The 25,640-nt window shown below is 38.6% G+C and overlaps 1 protein-coding gene across 13 annotated transcripts in view; it reads left to right on the top strand.

Annotated features, from left to right (window-relative positions):
- The window catches only part of ZNF438 (zinc finger protein 438), a 48,207-nt gene that overhangs the window by 2,882 nt on the left and 19,685 nt on the right, over positions 1-25,640 (top strand). For 2 of the 13 annotated variants that reach the window (XM_027450556.3, XM_027450552.3), the window contains exon 4: positions 19,257-19,381. The exons of 9 other annotated variants lie outside the window; for them this stretch is intronic. The gene's annotated coding sequence lies outside the window, so the exon portion shown is untranslated. 2 more of the 13 variants (XR_011807072.1, XR_011807073.1) reach the window with 2 other exon arrangements.

Below are 25,640 nucleotides of genomic sequence, written 5' to 3'. Positions count from 1 at the left end.
ATCCTTGCAGAATATTCTATATTTTTTTAAATCTGTATTTGTCTGAGCACAAAGAGATTGCACATTGTAAGGTACAGTTCATGTTCAGATACTTCATAAGAAGCACCTCTTTCTAATGGTAGATCTAGCTAGTTTACCTCCTTTCAATTCTAGCAACATATTAGTTCTGCATTCTTTGAATGGGAATTTTAGAATGTGTCCTGTTCCTATAGTTTGTATGCTTCTATAATATTGTAAAACTGGACTGAGAAAATACTACAAAGTATTTCACAATCTTGTGTTGTACATTCTGTTTAAATGGGGTCAAAGAAAGATTCACTCAATTTATGCAATTTCCTCCTTACATAGACAGTTTTTGGTTCCGTGCTTGTCATGTTGGGCATCTTTGAATCATTTCTCTGTCATCAAGGTATATTGGTATACTCCAATGGAACTGTGTTCAAAATTTCCATAGAAAATATTGGTTCAGCAGCAGTAAAAGATTTTGTAATGCTTATCCTTATCTGCAGTCAATTTAAGATTTTGTCCTTACTTGCTTAGACTTAATTATAATGATAAAAAGGAAGCATTGACTTATGGAGAACCAGAACACGTTTTTAACTTAAAAAAAAAAAATAAGATAAAATATGAGCATATGTTTTTACAAGACAAATATTGCCAAATAACAGAACAGTTATGCTTGGATAATACTTGAACACTTATGAAGTATATTTGCATATTGTTATTATCAGAGTTGAATGAAGTGTAAACTTCTGTACAATGTAAATATTAAAACTACTTATTGTGTACATCCTTAATGATTTTTTTTTTTAGTTTTGAGAATAAAAACTTACAGTCACTTTTTGCTTCCTTGCTTTCTCTTGCTGGCGTAGCAAACAGGTTCTTACTGTTAACTTAAGATGGTATTTCAAGAATCATGTCATCTTCTCTTTTCTCTGTATGACTTCATGAAAACACACAGAACAGCTGGGTAGAAACCATCCTATTCCTCACACGATGTTTGCTGACTGTGTCTTTGACTTCCTATAGCACAATGTTTGCAGGTATTGGTTTGTCCTTAATAAGCTGATTAAACTCAGTGGGAGGGGTATTCAAGCATTTTTTATTTATTAAAGGACTGATTTCCTGGGCATTTATAACATAATTAAATGTTTTAGGAAACGTTATCACAGTTAGTGTAGCGATACATCATAATTTGATAATTCTTACTAATTAATATGAAAAGCGTAATCAAAACGCCATCCATCTAACAGTGGTACAACTGTGCTGTGCATTCAACAAGGAAAGACTGTCTTTGGTTTGGTACTTTTTACTACTTTAGGAAAGAACCATTTCCTCACAAAAGCTTGTGAAATATTCTTTCTATTCTTGGTCCTTTTTTGCCTTTTTATTGAAGGGTTTACTGTACTGAAAGTCCTGCCTGAGGGCAGGCTGGCCAGAGTCCTGATGCTGAAACAGGCTTAGCATTGAGCTGTCAGTATGCTTACAGGCAGTGCACAAATGGAAAGGAAATAATATATAGCTCAGTGCATCTTTCAGAGCTGCGATGCATTGTGGTCACTTCATTTGTGGTTAAGCTTTTTTCATGGGATTATGTAAAGTGTAAAATTCTGCAGTATTGAGTACTGTGAGTAATGGTTATATCTCTATTTACGTTTTTTTTCCCCTAAGTGTAACTTTTAGCAGATGCGTTGTTAATGTCTCTGTATGTGTCCTGTAGTTTCATTCTGTGGCTTAGTCCTTTAATATTTTTCAGAAAGGCCGAGAACAAGATTGATTTAGAAAACATAATCATATTTAATGCTAGAGAGGGGTCACGTGCTGAGATGAGCTTTTGAGTACCCCTGTCTTGCTAAAATGCCCCTGTCACAGTAAGTCTCTGGGGAGGCAGGAAGGTGGAAAGAACAGGAATGTTCTTGTGGCCTGCTTGGCTTCTTGCTGAGAAAGGCAGGTGCGTTGAGGTGGAAAAGCAACTCAGAAAATGTTTGATGCAAGTAGGTACAAGGGTTGTCGGGAGAATGACACCACACCTGAAAGGCTTACCTGGACCTCTCAGTGGAATTGGTTTGGGATGTTAGGTAGCTTCTAAGTTCATAGAGGATTTTTGCTGTTTGGTTGAATTTGGAAGATTGGCCAGAAAGACACATTTCCCTACTCAGTCTACTATACAAAGTCAGTTATTATTAGTAAATGAAGGTTGGAATATCTGTAGGAATTATTTAATGATATCACTTGCCCTCTTTAAAACAGGAGAAACCAAACCAAACAAAGCCTTAAGGGTGCATCTTCTGACTACTCGGTTTGTAATTTGACCATTACAAGTGACAAGTGAAAGGAACTCTGCTCTTCTAAGGGCTGTTGTTTAGGAAGAACACTTTAATAAATTATGTATGGTGACAGATTACAGCTTAAACTGATGTGAGTTCTGCTGTAATCATGCTTCTTTGCCACTTTTCTTATGTGTACGTTTGTGATTCTTTCCGATGAAAAATAGAAAGCAGAGTTTTTCCTGTTACTGATTTGTAACTTGTTTCAGTATTCTACATGTCATTGATTTTAAATAGCAACAGTACAAAACTTAATCTCAGGCTTTTTTTGGCCTTCCCTGAGTGGTTTTACCTCCTTAAGTGAGGTTACAGTCTGTCAGTTTTCTGTGAGTGCCTGTAATCTCAGGTTTGTATCAGGCTGCTGTTTCAGTGAATTGCCACTACATACAGGAAGACATGAGATTCTAACAGCTTTTGGTCTTTGTTGGCTCAATCAAAACAGAGCAGGTGGTGAAGAAATAAGGTAGATCCATATTTTTAGGAAGTGAGACAGTTATTTAAATATCAGTGTTCAATCCAACATCAGTCTCTGTTAATGCCATGCACTGTCTTAAAGGTAAATGTTGGTGAACCCCCCAAAATACTATTAGAGAATCCAAAAGGATCAGTCTAAAAAGCTGCATAGCTCGTTGTGCAGATGTGCTCAGTGTTGGATGAATCAAGCACTTTAAAGTTACCAATCTGTCAGTAAAATCTCCCAAATTAATAATATGGATATTTAGTGGGATTTACTGCTGTGGTCATAAGCAATTTTGGAGGCTTTACTGAAGAAGGAAAACGAATTTTAACGGGATTTGGAAAGGAAGCACTGTTTTGTATTTCAGGACTGACGCTGGGACCACCCAAATGTCTTCAGCTGTCTTTGTTATTTTCCAAAAAGGGTTTGTTCTTTCTAGAAAAGTGTCTAGGAACAGGGAGTTGGGTCAATTGCTGTTATGTTTTTCCCTAAATGGCAATATTAAACAAACTTTAGAATAATGTTCCTGTGGGAGGAAAAACAATTGAGATGTTTGATTCTCTCTCTCTTTTGCCATAGGCAGTTGTGACTTCACAGCTTCAGATGTGCCTTTTTCTTGGAAAGTTTTGAACAGTTTTAACTGGATATTTTCCCTTTAATGGTCAAAATAGTATCTATGATGTTTTATTAAGTTAATTCAGGGTTGTTTGCTTGTAAGTGCTTGTAAGGTTAGTGGGATGTGGAATGTTTTCTTTCATATGCACGTGTTATGTTGTCTATTGAAGTCTTTTTCAAAGGGCAAGTCTGTTGTATCGCATTATGGAGGAGTTCTTATGCAGAAGCACAGTTACTACTTTATGGAAGTCCTGATGGTGAAGAGTCCGCAATTCTGCCGTTACCTTTGCTTATTCTGTCTTATCTTCTCATAAATCAGCAGTTTTCTCTTTCTGGGAATGTATCCTAATAAGCATATAACAGATTTGGGGACTGTAATAGGTGAGAAAGGAGCAAGGAATTACGCTGAAGAAGAGGGGAGCAAAGCTACCTGGCCTGAAATAATGTCTTCAAATGTTCATGATAGCACATTCTCAAGGCAGGGGACTGCGAGTTAAGAATCTTGTTCCTGAGAGCTTGGTTAACTTCTGATATGTGTTTGTACTTACAGTCAGACTAAACAAATGTTAGCTTAGGGAAAATGTGTGATGGAGAATAGTATAGAAATTGAAAAACTGTGGTAAAATCAGTATTGTGCTATCGTATGGCATGTCATCACACTGCGTGGTGCTGGATACCTCCTGGAATGAGGGAGGTGTGGAGGAGAGGAGATTGAGAGAAAAGACTGAAGGAGTGGTGTGTATGCGGGTGGAAAATTGCTTGTATGAAGAGAAATTGAAAAAAGTTAGATTGTTTAACCTTTCAAAGGCGAAAAAAAAAAGATGAAATGTAACACAAATACACAGAATGATGAATGGCTTGAAAAAAGTAATTCAGGAGCTTTTATTCTGTTGGTTCATGATACAAGAGTACGGGAACATTCTGGGAAATCAGGTTGGCAAATGGAGAAAGAAAGGATATACTAATGTTCACGAAACAGTGAGCTCTGCATTACAGGGATGATTTTAATTTAGGAGTTTTCTTATAGAAATGGGATAATCTAGAGTGCAAGAACATTTAATGACACAGATTCAGGTTATTTTTTTCCCTGGGAGAATATAAGCCTTTTTTTTTTTTTTTTTTTTTTTTGTTATTTGAGACAATTTTTTTTCATTGGGATCTTTTCTGCTAAAGCTCCCCCCCAAAACCATGTATTGATGGTGGGAGTCAAGGAATTTGGATTGCCCCTAGTTTGCCTACAGGAGGAAAGGTTGTAGCATCTCAGTGATTCATTTGCTCTCTTCCCCTGTGTTAGGTCACAGGGGTGTGCTCTTGGGAGTATCTGCTGGTTTGCTTTCACCTTCTTGTCAGTGGAGACATCTGGGAAGAACTTCCAGCAGTAACATTGGGGTCCTCATCAATTTGGACAGACATTATTTAGGGCAGTTGTTCTCCTCACTTGCCACTAGTGAGACTAGTCAGGCATTGGAACAGGTTGCTCAGGGTGGTGGTAGAGTCACCGTCTCTGGGGGTGTTCAAGGAAAGGTTGGATGTGGTTTGGTGGTGACATTGGTGGTAGGGGGATGGTTGGACCAGATGATCCTGGAGGTCTTTTCCAACCCGAACAATTCTGTGAGACATTGTTCTATTCAGCATTGATTTTTCTGTCGCCTGGACTCATGCCTTGCATAGGTGTTCCTGAAGTGCTTTAATCCAAGTCAGTTCACAAGTTTATTCTGTACCTGGAGTGATGGAGGTTTTAGGGAGGGTGGGATGAGCTAACACTGGCTTTTGGTGTCATCCAGCCAACTTCTAGCAACTATGTAAAAAATCATAAAAGATAGCAGTGGGGGTATCTTTATCAAATAAATGTCCTTGTCTCTGTGCCAGTTTTCTCTCTTGGTATGGTTCAAGTCCTAGATACTACATTTGCTTTCAGTCTCTATCAAGCTCAAATGCAAACCCCAGTGATAAACAAAAGCTTCAAAAGCAGTGTTCAGCAGGAAAAGACTACGGGATCAGCATTTGCTCATTCCCACTGCAATGTCCTTTTCAATCCATTTAGTGGAGGCTGCAGTTCTAACTTTTTTGGGTGTATTTAGCAACAGCCTGACTTACGTTTGTTGTATTTGGCTCTAGAGCAGCAAAGAGCAGATGTCAGGGAGGTGCTGTGACAGGAATAAAACGATTCAGCAAGCTTGTGGGAATCTGGGGGGGAAGGCTGTAAGGGGAAAGACTTCCTCCTGTTTTTTTTCTGTGCTAGAATCCATACTACACCATCCAGAGTTGTCATTCAGTTCAAACCTTGCCATGTTGCAAGGGCTGTTGCATTGACACAGGCATTCTTTCCTACAGCTCACATTGTGGAGTTTATTTATAAAACAGCTTATGCCTGTGAAATTATAATTGATACCTTAATTATGGGGAACTCGCCTTAGAGAGGGTAGTTTAGTGACCTGTGGGATTATTTTTTCTTGTTTTGAGTAGCCAAGATTTATACTGCAACATTTTCTCTGTGTGATTCTTAAACACAGAATTCCCCTGTCAAGACAGAAAAAACTTCAGTAATTAAGAGGTACTCTGTCAGGATGATAAGCCTAAAATAATGGTCAACTTTAACTGTTACTTATGGTTGGAACATCTAAATAGTAAGCTTTACTTTTCAGGGATCATCACTTTTTCAAAAATACGCATTTAAAAGCCACTGCTATGTGTTGCCAGTCTTTTCATAAGCAAATGGGTGCCAGATGTATGTGGGATCCTGGGGAAGGTTGTTGCGTTGGTTTCTTTTTGCTTTTGTAATGAGAACGCTTCAAAAGTTCTTGCCTTTTTTATTTATTTTTGGACTGGAAGTATTTTATCTTTCTCTTGATAGAGACAATTCTGAAAACACTCTGTGCAACTTGTTAGTGGAATGGTTGCTTGTTTATCTTTCTCTTATCTTTTTTTTTTTTGCTTATAACCTACAAGCACTTCAAGAATATCTGTTGCAGCATTACAGTTTGTAGACTGAGAACATAAGCACAGACTAATTTGCAGTGGTTTTGATCACAGGGTGCTGTATTTGAGAGTTGTGCCAACTCTGTTGTCTTACACGGATAATGATGTACTTAATACTTTGTGGAGCCTGAGGGATGTTTTTTTTCCTGTGATGAAAACACGTAGCTTATACAGTAATCTGAAGAGGAGGATAGTAATAAATCTTCTGATTTTCCTTGAGATAACGCTCCTTAATCTTGTGCTTTATAAAAACCATGCTGCCTCCTGCTTTGGATCTTTTGGTTCTAAAGGGGTGATTGTAGCAACTCTTATCATTTTCAGGAGAGATGAGATTTGAAATAGAAAGAATTTATGGTATTGTGAGCTTAATCAGAATATAATGAAAAAGTCTGACTTTTTTTTTTTTTTAAAAAGGCAAATAGTGCAATGGAATGAGTTGTCAGAAGCTTCATATCTGTAGGATATGTAGTGTACTTACTCTGTTCTCCTCAGGACTTGTGAGGTCATGATTGGAATATGCAGCTGGCATTTAGGAAGAAGTCTTCTCTTATTTTTTGCAGATGAACAATGTAGATGTCATGCTAAAAGGAAACAGGACAACCCAGCTTGCTTTTTAGCTCTAGCATTTTGAGTTTCTTGGCTAGGTTGTCAATTTCAGTGACAAAGTGACAAGCCCTTAAATAATCGTGGTCACATCTGGTCCAAGAGGATTGAGTGAACTCTTTTTGCTTCCCTCAAAGGAAGCCAAGTTTTTGTCAACAACTGCTGTGATGTTTATTCAGGCTGCAGGTAAATCCTGTCGAGAGCACTATTTTACAGTTCTGACCAGTTGAGGGGATGTTCTTCTGCTTAAGATGAGATGCTGAAACTAAGACAATTTGATTAGCATCATTTATGTCTGTCCTGTACCTAATTTCTGCTGGGTATTTTTCACCTGGCTGTCAAATCCCTTTGTTTACTGCAAACACTGCAGTAAACAAAACATGTTAGAAAAAATATAAATTACAGATTCTGTATTTAAAGGCTTTATTCTTGATCGTTTAAACCAATTTTTTTAAAGGTTTCTACTACCTGATGAATTTCATTATAAAAGAAGCATGAAACCGTAGATTCTTTTTAGGCTAGATCAAGACCTGCAAGGTCTTTTTGAAAATGTTCTGTAAGTGTTAAACTTGCCTTTATATATTAGTGTACTGTGAAGACAGCTGCCTATTGGAAGGGAAGCTGGCTTCTGTATCTTCTCTGTCAGCTGAAGCTAAGTGGAGTCTAGGTACAGCTACTGAGGGGCTTCTTATTACTCACGGAACAAGTGCTGAGCAGCTGAGGGTTTTTTCAGTAGCCAGAGATCTTACTAAGCAACTGAAATTATTTTTTAAACCATAACTTTCATAGTCTCTTATGACATGCTTAGGTACATGTGATAATGCTTTTATATGCTGTTAATTATTCAGAGCAATTGTCATGTTCTTTCTAGAACAATAATAATCTATTCCGTTTGGAACGCATTAATTTATAATTTCTGCTCAAACGTGGTGGTATGCTGGGAGAGCAAAATGCAGCTTTTCTGAGACCTTTTGAAGAGTTGACAATTGTAGGGTAAAAATACCTTAAATTTACAGGAATAGGTAAATGTAATACATTTACACATATGTCATGATGTAAGGTCTGGGTGCTTGTGTACAGTTTTGAGGTCTGATTTTGGTCCTTGTAAATAGTGTAAGGATAAAATAGTAAGACCTCCTAGAATGTTAAGAGCAACCTCTTTGTAGTTCTGTGGTCCTGCTTCAGGCAAGCAGAGAAGCACATTTCCTTAAAACAAGCAAACAAAAGCACTGGTGAATAAATAGTGTTTTCATACTATTTACTAGTGAATAAATAGTTCTTTTACTCTCTGGCATTCTTGTCTCATTGGTGCACTAACAGTTGGTAACATTTGAAACGTACAAATAATTGGTTTCTGATGTTGATAGGTCAGAGAAGGGAAAATACCCTACAATTCTGTTTTGCATCTGATTCGTGTATAGCAGTAGAAGCAGGATCTGACCGTATCTTTAAATAACACACTGTACCACTAGCTGCAGCCCTTGGCTTAAAAGTAAGCTAGTTTTCAGGCACACTCTATTTCTCATAAGAAAAAACTTTGGTTAGTAATATTATTCAGGTGTAATCGATCTAGTGGTAATAACTTTAAAACCCTTTTGGAGGTATTTTGTGTATAAAAAATTATGCAATATCGATGCTCATTGGAATGTGACTTTTTTCAGATTTCAATACAGTAAGTTTACTTGCCTCTGCAAGACAAAAACAGAACAACTACTTTTATTTTTTTTTTTTTACTTTTTATTTTTAAATCAAACTGCATTTATAGAATTTAGGAGTCTTTGAGAGATCTTTTGATCAACTTTTGAGAAGCAGAAGAATTCTTTAGACTAAGAAGACTGCTAACTATGTTGATGGAAAATCTTCGCTATACAGTTGTTTGTTCTGTATACATCTATTCCAGTTTCAGGAAGCTGTTAACTTCAGAAAACAGGAGAAAGAACAGAAAAACAAAACAACAAAAATAAAACACCCACATTGATCTACAGAAGTTGTGGAGTAATGGGCTTTGATTGGAGCATGAAAAATGCATGAAATCAGAATAATGTCATAATGGTGACAGCTACGTACTGTTGGAACTGCCCTGCTTTGTCAAGGAAACGGAGCAGGCTAAGTGTCCTGGGTCCTTCTTAACCCTGGGACACTTCAGTAATGGCAGAAATACATGTAGTTGTTCCGGGCAGTGTAAGCCTTTTTTCATGTAACTGGAGATATATTTTGGAAAATGAGTGCTGCTCATTAATGAAAACAGTTTACTTGAATTGTGACCTTATAGCATTCAGACATCAAACACGAGAGAGACCATTTCCAAAACACTTATTAGGAATTAACTGTTAATAGAGAATACTCACCTCTGCAAATGTTTGAGACTTGATTGGCCCAGGATAACCATACATACTTTCTTGTAGGGTGTTTACAAATAACAGTTTCAGGTTTTCTTTAGAGGTCTCAATCTGTTACTTATATATGGTGCAGATGTCTGAGGAAACGAATTCAGTCCTTGGTAATTATATTTAGCAAACTGTTTTATACTGAGATGGAGAAATTGTTCAGTGTTTTGACTTGCAGTATGGACCAGACTACATGGGAAGGCTGCCACGTGGAGTTGACTGTCTGTAGGTGCCCCCAAAAGTGAAAGTTTTAAACACGTTGAAATCTCTAAGCAAATTTAGAAGCCTAATAAATTTCAAAACCAGTGTCTTTGGAATTTGCTTTTTTTCATTATAAACTGGGTTCACAGGCCCAGAATAGGACATTCCTTACTGTCCTCACTTAAAATTAGCTGTATTTCTTTCTGGAAATGAAACGAATGCCAGTAACCTCTCCATTTACAGTGGTAAATTACCACTTTTCGGATAAAAATTCTAAAGAGGTCCTGTAAAGAGGTCAGGAGGAGAATTGGGTTGATTTGCAGAAGAATTTCCTGTTACCAGTGCACACTGGTGAGCCACAACGCAGCTTCAGAATCCATCAGAAGAGCCAGTTGAAGATGCGTGTATTGAAGGGAATCCTCAGCTTCTGCTGTGTTGCCTGCACGAGGGAAGTCCAGGAAACATTTCCCAGCGCTGTTGCCATCAGTTCATCCCACGGTAAGAGGCCTAGAAGTTGGCTCTTGGCTTCCAGCACTCCTTCAGCCTGGTCACCTAACCTTGCTGGACTACCAAAAGGTTTTATCCACGTTGGCGCTGCCATAATTCAACTGAAACAGTGATGGCAGCATCGCTGGAAATACTTGTGCGTGACGTGCACAAGTCCTTTTGGAGACAGAACATCCTGCCACAATACGGAAATGCCTTTCTGACTGATGTGCAGCACAATCTGTTGTGGATAGATTTGGATCGAGTTTGTAGCCATGGAAAATTTACTGTAGCTGCATCTACAGTTGCGCTTTTTTGGATAATATATTGTACAGACATTGTACTGCTGACAAATTAATCTACTGTGGAGGCAGACGTTTAGGAGCAGCGACTGTAATCTCAGAAGAACGTGTATTGACTGGGGAGAGCTTGGCTTGGTTTTGCAAGTCACCAACCCTTAAAGTGAGATTTGGTTTTGCGCAGGAGAAAGTGGAACTTTATTGTAGTATCCTTTGCCTGCAAAATGAGGCCATGGTGCTTGCTGCTTTTTCAGCCCCCATCGCAGTAAAAGAGGAAATAATTGTTTCTCATTTCAGTTTTGTCTCCTAAAGAATGGCAGTTAGTTACCTGTGCAAACCATGATGGGCAATGACTTTTTGGCCTTGATTTAGTTCTTCTTTACACCATATCTGTCCTGTTTGCATTCCCACAATTCAAAATGCTCATGTACTTGTGTATTTATTTTTAACATTTTGGTGTTTCCATAACTTGTGTTTGTTTAGTTAGTGGTTCCACGGAATGGGCAGCTGAAGGTACATGTAGGTAGCAGTCATGCAGAAGTTGGTTCTTCATGCACTTTGTGATGACAAAGTCGCATCTTAGACTTGAAGGCAAGGAAAATGAAACAAAATGAGAATCAAGTAGAACAGATGAAGAAAGGAAAACTTTTTAATAAATAGAAATAGAGGGGATTACCTGGGTGACAAGAGGGAGGAAAAGCTAAAGAGCTGGTATGCAGGTAGACTGCTAACGTAATGGGTGATCACAGTGGTAGTGCTGCTCTGATTCATTACTGAAATGACAATTAAAGAAGCATGTTGTGTAAATAAGAGAAATTGATTTATTATTTTTAAATCAGAAGTGTTGTTATATCCCATTTTGGGGGATATCTGTTATACCCTCATACTGTAGGGGACCTTATTTTTGTTTAGTATAATGAAAATATATTCATAATTTTTGAATTATAATTCAAATTCATTAAAAAAAACAACTGATGGTTGGGTGATTTATTGCTTGTCTCTTATCTGATCGGGGTTATTTGCTGATACTTTGTAGCATTATCTATTAATAGACCCAAAGTAGTGCAATATTCTTTAGTGGAGAACTTAAAAAAAAAAAAAAAAAAAAAAAAAGTCTCTTCCCTAATAAAAATGTTTTGCAGGTCTGTTTGAAGAGCTCATATACATAATCTTGTTCGGTTTCCAAACTGGCACTTGAAGGCTTTGTAAGTGGATTGCGTTACACTCAGAATACTCAAATTCCATTTGTGTCTCCAGAGAATAGAAATCCCTGTACCATCAAATACATAGGATAAGTTGAACGTTGAGCTCTGGAGTATATTTCAGAATTTGGGAGATGGATTTTTACGAAATAGATAACCGAGAGAGTTAGCATTCTTGCTTGGATAATGTGCTATTTGTTTTGGAAGGCAGTTTCCCATGACTAAATAAGAACAAGATGTTTGACCACCTTCTAGGGAGGAGGCCGTTTGGTCAGCATCAAATTAAAAGAAAAAATTTAGAAGAGGCAACCAACGTACCATTCTCACGTGGTGTTGGAAATGTTTTCATGTTTCTTCTGAGCTTTAATTACAGAGCATGTGCATGGCAACAGGAAAGGCCAGAGGTTTTCTTCTGTTCTTGGAAGTATAGCTTTATCACATCGTTGGGAATTTATAGCCTAGTAATATGTAGTGTTTTTTCCATTCCTGCATTTTGCAATAGGTTTGTACAGCCTTGTAGTTTGGCAGCAGAGAGCTCCGTTTTTTATGATTTTTTTTTTTTTTGGCATGAAAGGGTTACTGTTCACATTTCCTGTGTAATTCCTTCTGATCTTGCTGGGCTGTAATTACTTTCTTGATGTTAAACATTCCCAGGCTCCTATAACCTCCTAGCCTGCTTGCACTGGCCAAGTCTGTCCCAGGTGATCATGTGGGCGAACCTCCTGTTTTTAAGGATAAAAATCTCTCCTTCCTGTGTAAGATAGGCTACGCACTCATTCCTTTGCTGTGCAATCCCAAGAGAAATCCTTTTAAAAAATAATAATAAGGTAACACATCAGTCTTTCAGAGTCAGATTTAGCAGCCAAATAGATGACAAATGAAGTGTGTGGGTTTAGAATTTGCTGAATCTTCGTTGAATGACTTCTAGTTCACATTAAATATTCTTTTCTTAATTCATTTGGAAAATAGGTTATGATATTAAAAAGACAGATTTTGACTGTAGCGTCTCACTTCTGACCATGTAATTGGCAAATCATTTTAAGCTTGCTTGAATGTAGAACTACTTAGCAGAGCTTTCAGGATTATGTTTTGCTTTTGATTTCTTTGCTGTAGTTGCATATCTTATTAAAAAAAAAAAAAAAGCAAACTAGAGGATATTACTCAGTTCTGTCTTTTGACATGTAGTTCAATTATCCCGTATTTCTTCCGATTTTCTTTCTGATTTTCAGTTAGAGGTATATAAACAGTAAACACAAGGTTTTCTTTTTAATAAAGTAACTGCATACTGCTGAAAAATGGTGGCTTGAGAGGTGTGGGGTCTGAAGTGATCTGTTCTGCAAAGGCGCTGAAAGTTTGTGTGCCACATTCAAGCTTTCACCTTCAGCTTTCACCTGGAGGAGCCACCTGTCAGAATGCGAGTGAAGCTTGCTGTCCATCACCTTTATGCCATTTTCTCACAGTGTCCATCAAAATGCAAGTGGTGTTTTAGGGTGTGAGGAGTTGTATTGTGCTGATATAGAAACTTTTTAATAACAACGCCAGGGATGGTAGCTGGAGGTACTGTGCACCGTTGGGTTGATGATAAGCCCAAGTTCTGATACTTCATTCAAGAACACTAGCTTAATTACCCTGCTACAGGCAAATTTTTGTTACAATCCTTGTTGTATCATTTCATGCTTTTAATTGGCTGCTGTGTGAAATTCTCAGGCTGCAAGTAATTCTGCTTTATTTGGATGCAATATTATGCGTGTAACTCAGATAATCAGAAGTTTTCCCAGTAGCAGAGTGACTGACTAGTATGGTGAATGCATAACTGGGTTTGAGCTCAGTGCAGTTATACTTGGAAGAAAAAAATAAAGGTAATAAATGCTAGCAGTTCCAGCCCTTTTCTTATTTTTTCTCATACATACCAAAGCCTGTGCATTACTACATAAATAGAAGTTAGACCAGTTGGTGTTTGTGTTAACTGTGCTGCTAAGCCAGTGAAGTTTAAGATGAGTGTATTTTAATGGAAATGTCTCCTTAATTGTTATTGGGAAGTATTCTTGAGCATGATGGTGTAGTTATAACTGGAATGCAGTCAGTATGCTGCCCAGTTCTTAAATGCTTTGTCATTTAACGAATTTGTCATGTAATGAATTTGCTGATCTAAAATCTGATGGCTATCAGATACTCATATTTTTGTTGTGGAGCTCAGAGGTTCTTACCCATGTATTAGTTAAATGCAGATTCTGGCATAAAGTATTGATACAGCAGTCACATATATGAGTACTGTATTTTGCAGGGGTGGGGACCATGGAGCGCCAAGTGAGTATACCTAAACAGGCCAAAGGTACTGCTGATACCTTGAAATTCAACCATTTCCCATTTATCACTGCCTTTATTTGATCTCCAGGTACCTGAGATTTCATGGGAAACTTAATCTGAAGAGTGCTCGCTTAACACGTGCTCTTGGGTATGTGTTAAACGCATGGCAGGAGTTCTGGGCATCCTGTGCAGCAAGGTGGGGCTTTTGGTTAAAGCCTTTTTCAAAACAGCTTGCTTTTGACTTTGTTATGAAAACACAGGTGGACTCAGCTGAAAGTGAGTACAACTGCACTGAGGCAAGCTTGCTTGCTGTCTAATAGGATGTAGAGACCTTCTTTCCTTTTTCCTGTTTAATTTCACTCCTACTCAGATGAAGACAGTGAGGAATTGCATGTTGTATTGTAATTAAAGGTAACCTGTTTTGAATTTACTTTGTGAAGTGCTTAGATTGTACTGGATGTGGCTCTCTATTAGAAATTTCATCTTTGCAGTAGAAAATTCCCTCAGTAGTGATGAATTTTCTTTGAAAAGAATGTGGTTTCAGAGTCCTATGCAAATTACATCCTGCTTTTTGTGCAGAAGACAAGTTAAAGGACGTGCACTTGTGATGTTGATCTTGTGTGGTCCTCTCTGTGTGTGCATGTTGATCTTCTAGTGGTTTAACTTAAAGAAAACTTTGATTTAGATGTCTCCAATGTGCTGGACGCCAAGTGATGCACGTGGTTGTGCTGCAGGGAGGAACTGGGCCTAATCTGAGTGTGTTTAGTGAGGAGAAAAGGTGTGTTTGGTTTTATCAAGCTATAATAAAATTAAGGAATAATTTACCACTGATGCTCAAAATGAGTGACAGACTCTGCCAGTTCCCTTGGATTTACCCTGGTTCAGAAGATGCCATGTCCATTGATGGGAGAATCTCGGAACACTGGAAAAAAAACAAAACATAACTGTCTTTCAAAGACTCATGGAATGGTTTGGGTTGGAAGGGAGGGACCTTAAAGATCACATAATTCTAAAGCCCATGCCCTGGCAAGGACTCTTCCCACCAGAGCAGGTTGCTCGAAGCCACATCCAGCCTGGCCTTGAACACCTCCAGGGATGACAGGGGGTAGGGTGGAATTGGATGATCTTTAAGGTCCCTTCCAACCCACCCCTTTCTATGATTATATCTAAGAAATATCTGTATGATACTTTAAACTCTGATGAAACTTAGAGACACTGAACATCACTATCAAAGTTTGAATTTGGCCATAACATGGAAGTTAGTCCCACTATCCAAAAATAAAAAAATAAAAAATTACCCTAAGCAGGTGGAAGTTCAGTTTCATAACTTGAAATGATTTAGGTAGTGTAGGTGTTCCACAGATAGCATGATTTTTGTGAGAAATGGTTGAAAATGTACTGGTTGTCACACCACAAAAGCCTAGTTGCTTTAAAATCTTGGTCATACTTAATTGTTTTTCTCTTGAAGTACTAATTCAGCTTGGTCTTGCTTAGTTTGAGATTAAACTGAGTGAGTTAGGAATACAAATATCCTTAGGAACAGAAGGCAGAACTGGAGGCCCGTAGAGAAAGAAGAATGTTCCCAGGGTTAGCACAGTCTGAGCACCACAGCTGGTTGTTGGACGGTGGCCAGGAATAATTTTGACATGTTTATTTCCCTTTTTTTTTTTCATCCATGAGCATGTTTGGGGGACACTTCATTAAGGACGTCCCATAGCCTTTGAAGCTTTGTGCCTTTAAAGTTTTTCAATCAACAAACAGGGCGACAGATACAGAAATGAAAATGATATTGGCGAGGACTATTTGCACAATAAAATCAACATAAGATAAGTGAATGAAGGCAGTGAAGCAGGGCAGGTTAGAATTCAATTTATTCTTTTGCGTGTTTATCTGCGTGAAGGTTTTTTGTAATGAGCAGGCATGTTTCATCAGTAAGTAACGTGCTGACAGACGGTTATAAATCCCACAAAAAAGATATTTAAGTAATTCATAGAACATGCTTATGCTTTGTCTGCAAAGCTTGTCCTGCACGCTACATGGCAAGTGGCTCACCAGTTTGAACAACAGATGCTGTTCTGTGCTGCTCCTGGATGCTAATCAATCACACAATATCACCAAATCTGGATAAGCCCGTGGAAGATTTTCCAGTTGGTATTAGGAAATGTGTTTATACCACGTTGTCTAAAAAATATACTGTTTCATGCTCTAAAAATAAACACCAATACCCTTTGGCCCAGCAGTTGCTTTGTTAGTCGGATCAGACCTTTGGGAGCTTGAAACGAGGGAATTGGGACGTTCCAGGCAGGAGAATCCTTCAAAGTGATGCGTCCTTTCCCAGAAGAGGAGATGGATATGACTGTTTGGGCAAAGAATGCAGGCAGAACAGCTGAACTTCGCTGCTGGGGTCTGTATGTAGCAGTTTGGGTACAGCAGCAGGGAGGGAGGGTGCTGCTGCCTCTGCTGTGCTCAGCACACAGCTGGGAGGTTGCTTCTCTTGCTGCGATCTTCACCAGGGTTCTGCAGCTGTATCCAGTTCTTCAGCTGTGGAAGTTGAACTGGCCCTTAAATTTGCACAATAACTTTGAATAAATCGATTGTGTGTTGGGAATTCTTTTTTCAACAACAACGAATTATGCAGTTCTCTTTAATGCTATACTGGATCCAGCTGGGATGGAGTTAAGTTTCTTCAGAGCAGCCTGTACGGGGCTGTGGTTTAGATCTGTGACCAAAACAACGCTGCCAACACAGCCGTGTTTTCGCATCAAGGCCTTCTCTGTTTCTCACACTGCCCTCCCAGTGAGTTGAGTGGAGAGGACACAACTGGGCAGATGACCCAAACTGGGCAGAGAGATACTCCATGCCATGTAACATCATGCTGAGCAATGAAAAGGGGGAAAAAGGGGAGCTTAGGGAGGCTGCCATCTGCTCAGGAACTGGCTGGGTGTCAATCTACCCATAGGAGGTGGCGAGTGATTGCTTTTGCATCCCTTGTGTTGCTCTGTATCCTTCTCATTCCACTTCTTCAGTTATTAAACGTTTTTTATCTCAACCCAGAAGTTTTCTTGCTTTCATTCTTCCTTTCCTCTTACTCGGTCCTACCAGCTGAGGAGGAAGTGAGTGCCTACTGGGATTAACCCACAACAGGTGCTTATCACAGAATTTATATACAACAGAACTTTTAATTTTGCATTAAATTTGGAACCGTGAGTTTTGAGAGGGTGTTTCACTGCGCTTGTTCTAACTTGTAAACTTAATGTTGGATTCTTCCAATGCAGAATGGCTTATAATATGCTGAGGGAACAGAAAAGGGGGAATTCACATAGCATTAAGTTGCTTGTGCCAGTCATCAGGTGTGGTCTGTTAAGTCCTTCTGTCTGGTGAATGGCTTTTGGGAAACATAGGTTATAATTCCTGGTTGGACAGCATTTTTAATGTTCTGCATCATTAAGAAAATCCAGCTATTATGTTTGCATCTCTGGTTTTGGAAGTGCGTGGTGTTAAAGTCTAGGAGGCACTCAGCTCTCCAGAAAAAAGGTCCTTAACCCCGAAGCACAGTCTAGGTTAGCAATGTTGTAGACAAAGTTTGGGGTGGAATCAGCGTAGCATGAAAGCAGTTGAAGCAGTTCTTAGCACAACACCTGATCAGTTACCTGGGTTGTTTTTCAGTGCAGTGCAATCTGCAAGGACCAGCTGTGCCTCTTTCAAAATAAGAAACCAAATTTTCCACTACATAATTTTTAGTAAGAGCTTTTTTGTTGAGTAAGACTATAAGACTTTGTGTGTAGAATGTAGCCTGATTTGGTGACAATGTGAGCCCTTTTTTTTTGTGGAATCTAAAACAACCAAACCTCTTAAAAGTGATTAGCTGCTAGGCAATTTGAATTTTACTATACTGAGGATATGTACATACCACCTTGGCATAGGTAATCTGTTGCCTGATCAGACCCAGGTTTGCCTTCTCCATTTGTCTTCTTTTCCACATAATGGTATGCTCCTTCTATTTTTCTTTTTTTCCTGGCTCTGGAACGCTTGTTTTGTGTAAGTCTGCAAATGAGACACGCTGAAGTTGCTCTTAAAAAATGCACTGTATTTTCTGTGTGAGGGCTGTTGCATAAACATTATAAATGATTTTGTCAGGTAGGGAAGGTAGCTCTCTGAATGAAGCTGTCTAGCTGATTTTTTTTTTTAAAGAAACTCTGTAATGAAAATTCTTACAGAAACAACTGTAAATGATGCTCACTTTATATACACGTAACGCCATGGCAGAAGTTAGTACTATTCAGCTCCGGAGCTGTCAAGACAGAAATAACTCCATTATTTGAGTCAGAATTGCAAAGGCATTTCACCTTGCAAAGTTAGGAGTGGTGTTTTGCTTGCTGAATTTTTGCCAGCTGTAGGTTATCTGTCCTCTAAGGAGAGCACTGACAACATCTCCAGACTGTAACTAACAAACCCCCTGTACAGAATCCTTCCTGAATGGCACAACAAGTTATATTCAGGATTCAGGGCGGTGTCCAAAGGACCCAAAATACCACAGTCAAAATAGAAGTGAGTAGGGATTGATCATTTCTCATTGAGTCTTGCCTAATTTGAGGGCCAGCTGTGATTCTGCTAAGACTTTCACGACATGTTTCAAGCTCCAGTCAGTCAGATTGTGCAGGTGAATGTGCTATGCTCAGGTCTTAATCCATGAGCTATTAATGGAATTTTATGGCTTTGCTATCCGGGACATTCAAATATGTTTTGACTGTGCAAGTGTGTTCTGAGGTATCAAATATTTCCAAAATATGCGAGGACTTCCAAATTAAGGAAACACAACACTTGCTCTCCTTGCTCTGTAATGCTGAAAGTTACAGCCCTGGTTGGTTATTTCTGTAATCTAAATTGATAATTAACAACATCCTAAAACTGAAGTTTCACCAGCAAAGTGTTACTAAGCTACCAGTAATAGTTTATTCCTCCACTGTCAAAACTGAGTAGGAGGGGGGGGAGAGGGATGTCAAGAAAGTAGTATGCGGTTCAGTTTCTCTTTCTTGCATTTAGTAATCTTTAATTATTTTTGTTAGTACTTCCATCCCACATTAACCTCGTTCTGCTCTTTGAAATAACCTGTTTATCTTTAGTGTACCAGTAAATAAAAAAAAGTGTACGTGGCACTATTAGGAAGTTTCTTTTTTCTTTGCCGCTCATAAAGTCAAATTCTATTTAATCCTTCAACATAGAGTAAAATGCAGGAATTTTTGAGTACCTTTACAACTAATTCTGAAGCATGGTGAAAGCCTTGGAGCAGGAATTGCTGGAACAATCTGCCTTACATACATAGGCTCAGTGTTACCGTAATTTTCAGGTCATCCTTTGTGGTCAAGTGGTAAATGTCATTTAATTTCTGAAAGGCACCTGTTGAGCTGGAGGTTTGCAAGACTCATCGGGACAAAGCCCTAAGCTCGGCGTTGACCCTGCCTTGAGCAGGGAGCCGGACTGGGTGACCTACTGGGGCCCTACCAGCCCGGATCATCCTGTGAGTACCTCTGTGCACAATGACACGTGTTTGTCTGGCCCTGCATAAGCTGTGCCCCAACTGTAACGCAGTCCCTGTTTAGCAGTTGTCATATTGTTTATCTGAAAAGAAAGCACAGGTACTGCAACAAATGCATAGTGGAAAATAAATGATGTGTTCTGTGCTTATTTGGCCAAAACAGTCGTTAATTGTGAACATCAATAAAGTCAAAAAGTCTCACAGTTTAATCAGTCATTGCAAGCTGTGTTTGTGGCTGAAAAATCATAACGGTGTACTGCAGTTCCACCATGAGTGATGTTACAAATTAATAACAGAACAGTAAGATACATAGATCCTGTCTCAGGAAACTGCATTATTGAGAACTGTGGCAAAACATCTTCGAGATTTGGACCAAAACAATAAATGGATACTTAGTTAAGGGCTAGGATAATACATGGGGAAGCGGTAGAAGAAGGAATTGGTCAGTTTGAATTTTAAAGTAAACTCTGGAGTACTCATGGCCAAGTAAGAGTGTTGGATGTTTGTCTCTCTTGATTAAAAAAAATAATAATAATGATAATTTGAATGTAAATTGTTAGAAATACTGACAGTGTAGATTTCATGTACTAGCTTGCAAAAATGAGTTTTTCCAAGACTATTGTTTCCAGCTGCCCTCAGAATCAAGAACAAAGTGTACTGGGTTTTACTGATTCATCACTTCATATTTATTTCCATAACAGTAAGATCCAGGGCTACTTTAAAATCAGAAGCCTTAACTTTATAATAGACCATTATAGCAAAGGTGTCTCTCTACATACGGACTGCAGTTCACAGTGTCCAAAGCAATACTACTGAGAAGTTATTTACTAATGAAAATATAAAATGGCAATCTGTGGAAATTTAGAGGAAAACGAAGTGTTATTTCTTGATGTGCTATGAATCGTCTCATGCTAGGCATAATAGCAACCTTGCTGTTCTTTGCTCTTTTTAATTTTTCAGAATGCTGTTTTTTCAAATGGAAAATTGGGTAATTTGCAGGCGTAAAGACTGTTCAGCTACAATTTATCCTGTCCACATTTCATAAAATGATGAACCGATATTGCTCCTTCATCCAATTGATATTGCTATCATCTCCCATGCACACTTTTGAGAAACTTTTGTAATAATTTTTCTCAGGTCCCTGAGCTTGATCTCTTGGAGATGGTTATAATTGCAAAATAAGAATTATTGTGACTGCTGAGCTGTGTGCAACAGAAAAAAAAAAAAAAAAAAGTAAAAAATAAGAAATTAAATAAAATCGTGGAGTGTCCTTGTTGCTAGCAGTGTATGCGCTAGTCTTTATTCGTGCAACTGAATAAGAAGTTGGTTTGAAAAGATTTCTCTCCTCAAGGAAAACAGTCACCTTCCTTTGCTTTTTCTTTTAAGCCAAAAGATGTAGCTGAAAGCTGAAGATGCACTATATCGTTTTGTAAGTAAGCTTTTATTATCAACACGATATTATGGAAAGTAGCATGGAACCTGTTGTGTAGGCACGGTTCCACCCTGACAGATGGGCATAATGCAGGCGTGCCAGAAAACCATTATATAGACCACGTAACAGGGTATGAAGGGAAGAATTTTTGTCCAGGCATTCGGTGCATGTAAGGCTTGAAGTTGCGGAAACGTGCTCAGACTGGCCCATCATACAGGATGATCAAAAATTTAAAAATAGCCTGGGATTAAGTTCTGATGGGTTCATACTGGGAAAAATGACCAGTTGCAGCGAGGCTTCTGTTTCTTTTTGGCTGTCTGCTGAAGTCACCGAATGGTCCCAGCCAAAAGAATTCTGCTACAGACACACATTTCTCCCTGATTAATTACCTAGGTATGGAAACATAAGCAGTGTGTAATTTCTCTTGTAAGAAAGCTGCTGGTTTAGTGTGTGTATATCTCTTTGGATATATAGTTGTAGGATGAGGAGCTACTGATGTAGGATGAAATCCTGTTGTGAAAATACAATTAAAATAGAAAATTTTGAATAAGAACAGGTAAGACTTCTGTGATGAAGACTTGGATAGTGAAATGCAGAACGTTTTTGCAGGTTTTCAGAAATGCAAATAACCTATTGCCTAGCTATTGTCATTTTGGCCTTTTTTCTCTTTTAAACAAATTGGCTTAATGCCTTGCATTTGATTTATAAAGTAGCCAAGCACTGTAGGCTTTTGGCAAAAACAGTTGCTTGAACAAATGCCTTTGTGTGTTACACCAGTCAAGTGTTGTGTGTGTCATTTTTATTTCCTCAGTGTTTTTGTCATATTTCATAGCTTCAATGGTTTAATCTTACTTCAGGTCTAACTCAACCTTTAAATACTTACAGATGTTGCTAGATTTCCTGGAAGCTATTACTAATTCATACTTTCTGGGGAACTTGGTTTTTAAAAAGTTTCTAAATTTTGGGAAATAATGATTGAATGGAACTGTCATTTACAAGATGGCACAGTATGGGAAAGAACAGGTGTGAAAAATGAAGTGAATGAAATTGCTTTTTAAATATAATTTGACATTTCATGGGCTTCTGTTAGGAGAACATGTTTTCTAAACTGTGTTAAATATTTAATTTTTTCTTTTTGGCTAAATGTTTTCCTTCTGAAATGAAATTACATAATATTATTTAACTAATGCTTCTTTACAAATTTTAATTTAAAAACTAGGCATGTAATTAAGCTTAATATGAAATTATAAGATTTGAGTTAATGCTTTCTTCTGGTACCTGAACTAATGTTCAGTGCATCAGAAGGTATAGTCATCATCGAGAAGCTTTGTTCTTTTAACAAAAGGTACCAAAAATAAATTCAGTTAGGGTCACAGCGGTTTAGTTTAATACTGTTATGATAATAAGTACTGTAATTACTTTCAGATAGTTCGCCCTTCCCAGAGGATGAGATTTTTAGTTTTGATGCCTGCTTAAAGCATGAGAATGACAGTAAAATTAATGTCATAACCTTTACAGCCTATTTATCATTTTCTCTCTAGTATCCTAAAGGATTTTGTGTAACATCTAAAATAAATGTCCCAGTATGGACAAGCATCAAATTAGGTTAATTGGGTTCACCTGATATTCAGAGCCAGTGTGTCTATCAGGACACCAATTTCATATAAAAGACCTGTGGGTATCTTTCTGTGAAGATTACTTTTAAATTATTACACGCTCTGTTTCCTTTGATTGTTAAAGACCAATTTACAGGGTAGTTCTAAGATTTTTTTTTCAGTTTATTTGATATTTTTGTTTCTTCTGGTATCTATCTTTTCTTTCTATGGTAACGTAAGGAGTAGTAAGTAGCTTGATAGCTTATTTTGTGGCATGAAATTTTTCAATTCTGTCCAACTTTAACTCCGCTTGCTTGAAAATCTTGGTAGTAGATTTTTATCTCTGACCCATCAACAGCAGATTCCAAAGGAACAATGTTGAGCTTTGGAGTGCTGCAGTTAGATTATTTTTATATTGTCCTATTGTAGGGTTACAAGCTGAACAAAACAGATTTTAAGATTATATAGAGTTTTAAGCTTTATCATGGGGTTAGGTGGGGTAAAATTGATGGTAATGCCACATAGAAATACTCAATACCATCTTCTGTATTTGAAAAGAACTGGTATTGGAATCGTATGAGTGCTACAAAGTCCATTAATAAACAAGGAAGACTGTAAGAATGATTTTAATTTCATTATTCCCTAAAAGCAATGGGATATCCTGAAGCAGTGGCCAACATACAACCTGTTTGGGACGTACAAGTGTAAAATAGATACAAAATTCAGTTAAGTTTGTTTTTAAAGGTTAGCTCTTTTTTTGAACATCAACACGTTTTGTAGGGGAGGTAGGCATTGCCAAGAAGTAGACTTGTAAGCAAATGAAAAAAAGTGCTGCTGAGGCCAGGTATCGGTAGCTGTACAGATGTTGTGTCCTGAAATTTCTGAACTGTTCATTCAGAATTCCAGAGCGTTTTGATACAGCAGGATACATGTAGGGCACCGCCAGATGTGTTTAGACATTGAGTAGCTGTTAAACATTTTGCAACCTGACTGAAAAATGTCAGAATCTGTCAATAAGAGAGGAACATTTATGTATTTATAGTACAGTTCTGGTGGGACTGGTTGCCAGGCTAGCGTTAGTCGGTGATCAGAAAGACGGTATCCCTGCTGGTTCAAAAAATAAAAAATAATGTAATCATGTAAAATCCACGCTGGTCCCTGGAAGTGTTTTCCCATTCCCAGTTTCCATCGGTGTGGCCTGTTCATTCCTGCAGGTTCAGAGGAGCTTGTGCCAGTGGTAGCAGGGCACCAAACTGCGTTCAGCCGAGCCGAACCCTTTGTGTGCTGCATCTGCCCGAGGAGAGGCTGGCGGCTTAAGCACCACGGACAGAGGCCCGCTGAGCCTCCTGCTCCTCCTGCTCCCACACAGCAGCAGAGCCGCTGCCAGGAGATGCTGGCCGACGGGCAGGAGCTTCTTTGCATGTGTCTCAGCACAGAGGATGCGGGCACCAAAGAGCATCACCTGTTTGCTGTGTGAGAGGTCTCCTCGGAGCAGCCACACTGTTTTCTTTCATGCTTTGGTATTGGGCTTCCTAGAAACAGCCTTGGTTTTGCCTCTTCTGTACTTCACTGTTGCCTACAGAGCCATTGTCTACGGCTGGGAACCTCAACGTTTGCGTGGTAGTAAGGAAACATCATCAAGTCTTATTTTTGTTTGGTAATTGCTTCAGAATTGGTATTTACTCTTGTACTTAACCCAAAACAACCTTTTTGTACTTATGCTCAAAAGGGTGCTCTTGAGTGCGCATCTGGGAAGTCCTTTGTGTAGGATCGTGCTGGCTGTTAGATTGGCCAGCAAAATAAGCAAACGGCTCGGCCTCACAGCTGGGTCTGCTCACGGGAAATGGTAGGGATGTGTGCTGGTAGGAAGTCCTTGACCCAAACAAACCCCAAAGCTTTTTGAGCTCCGTCTGTGTCAGTGGACTTGTCTGCTAACTTTCCAAAGCCTCCAAGTGCACCAGGAGGACTGGAGTTGTGTACTCTGTGACTCCTGTCTCTAACAAGCTAGTCATGTTCAGTCAAACCAAACCATGACACAGCTGTTCCAAAAGCCAGAACATTTTAACACAAAGAAAATCTAAGTAGATAATAACATAATTTTACATTGTAATTATACTACCTTACGTCTTTCATTCTTGACTGTTAAATCACACTGGAAAGAAATAGCCAACTCTTAAGTGACTGAGTGGTCGTTTCATCTAATGCTCTATTATGTCAAAAACCATGTATGACTTATCATGATAAGAACCAATGTCAACCTCAAGAGAGGTGGCAGTGTAATGTTTGCTTCACAAATGCAACCTAACATTCATTGTAGCATCCATGGAAGATTCTGCTTATCAGTCTGATACAGGGAATCCTTGCAGTAAGATGTTACTCAGAGGGTGGTGAGGCCCTGGCCCAGGCTGCCCAGAGAAGCTGTGGATGCCCCATCCCTGGAGGTGTTCAAGGCCAGGCTGGATGGGGCTTTGGGCAACCTGGGCTGGTGGGAGGTGTCCCTGCCCGTGGCTTGCAACTGGATGGGCTTTAATGTCCCTTCCAACCCAAGCCACTCTATGATATTTGAAGGTAAATAGTTGCTTAGTCCTACATTGTCTGTGCATCTTCAGAATGTGTTTTAATGTTAGAATTCATGGCATCTCCTCTTCTGCTTTAACAGGGGTGTTGAGTTACAAGAAACCTCAATTAGCTGTACCCAAGCTTAAAATATGGAGACTGCATGTAAATAGTTCAGAGAAACACTTGGTTTAAAATTCAGGTGTGGTTTGCATGAGGTATAGGCATACTGGGATCCATACTGACACATAATTTTTGAAAACTGATTCCATTGTCCTATTTTTACAGGAACCCAGCCCTTCTCAAGGGGCAAAAAATACTGATTTCTTTTTAAGGGAACTTTTTGTTTTTGCTTTCCAGTTTTATGAATGAAACAGCTTAGCATTTGAAAATGTATTATTATATAGCAGTAGCTGGCTATTTACTTTTTGAGAGTACGGAACAGAATTGTTGAAGAAAAAGGTATTAATGGCACATAAATGCAGTCTTAGTTTGTATATTGACTTAAATATATTTTGAAAATTAAACTGAAGGCTGAATTAGTACAGAACTGCTGAACACGCAGGTTCTAAGTTTACTTTGTTCAGTTGGATAATCAAAAGATTAGTGTGGAAATGAGTCACTGCTCGTGATCCCTGCGCTTCAGCAGAAGCTGCTA

Source organism: Anas platyrhynchos, chromosome 2 (genome assembly GCF_047663525.1).
Source record: "Anas platyrhynchos isolate ZD024472 breed Pekin duck chromosome 2, IASCAAS_PekinDuck_T2T, whole genome shotgun sequence".
NCBI lineage: Eukaryota > Metazoa > Chordata > Aves > Anseriformes > Anatidae > Anas > Anas platyrhynchos.
This window is presented reverse-complemented; position numbering and strand designations above follow the sequence as displayed.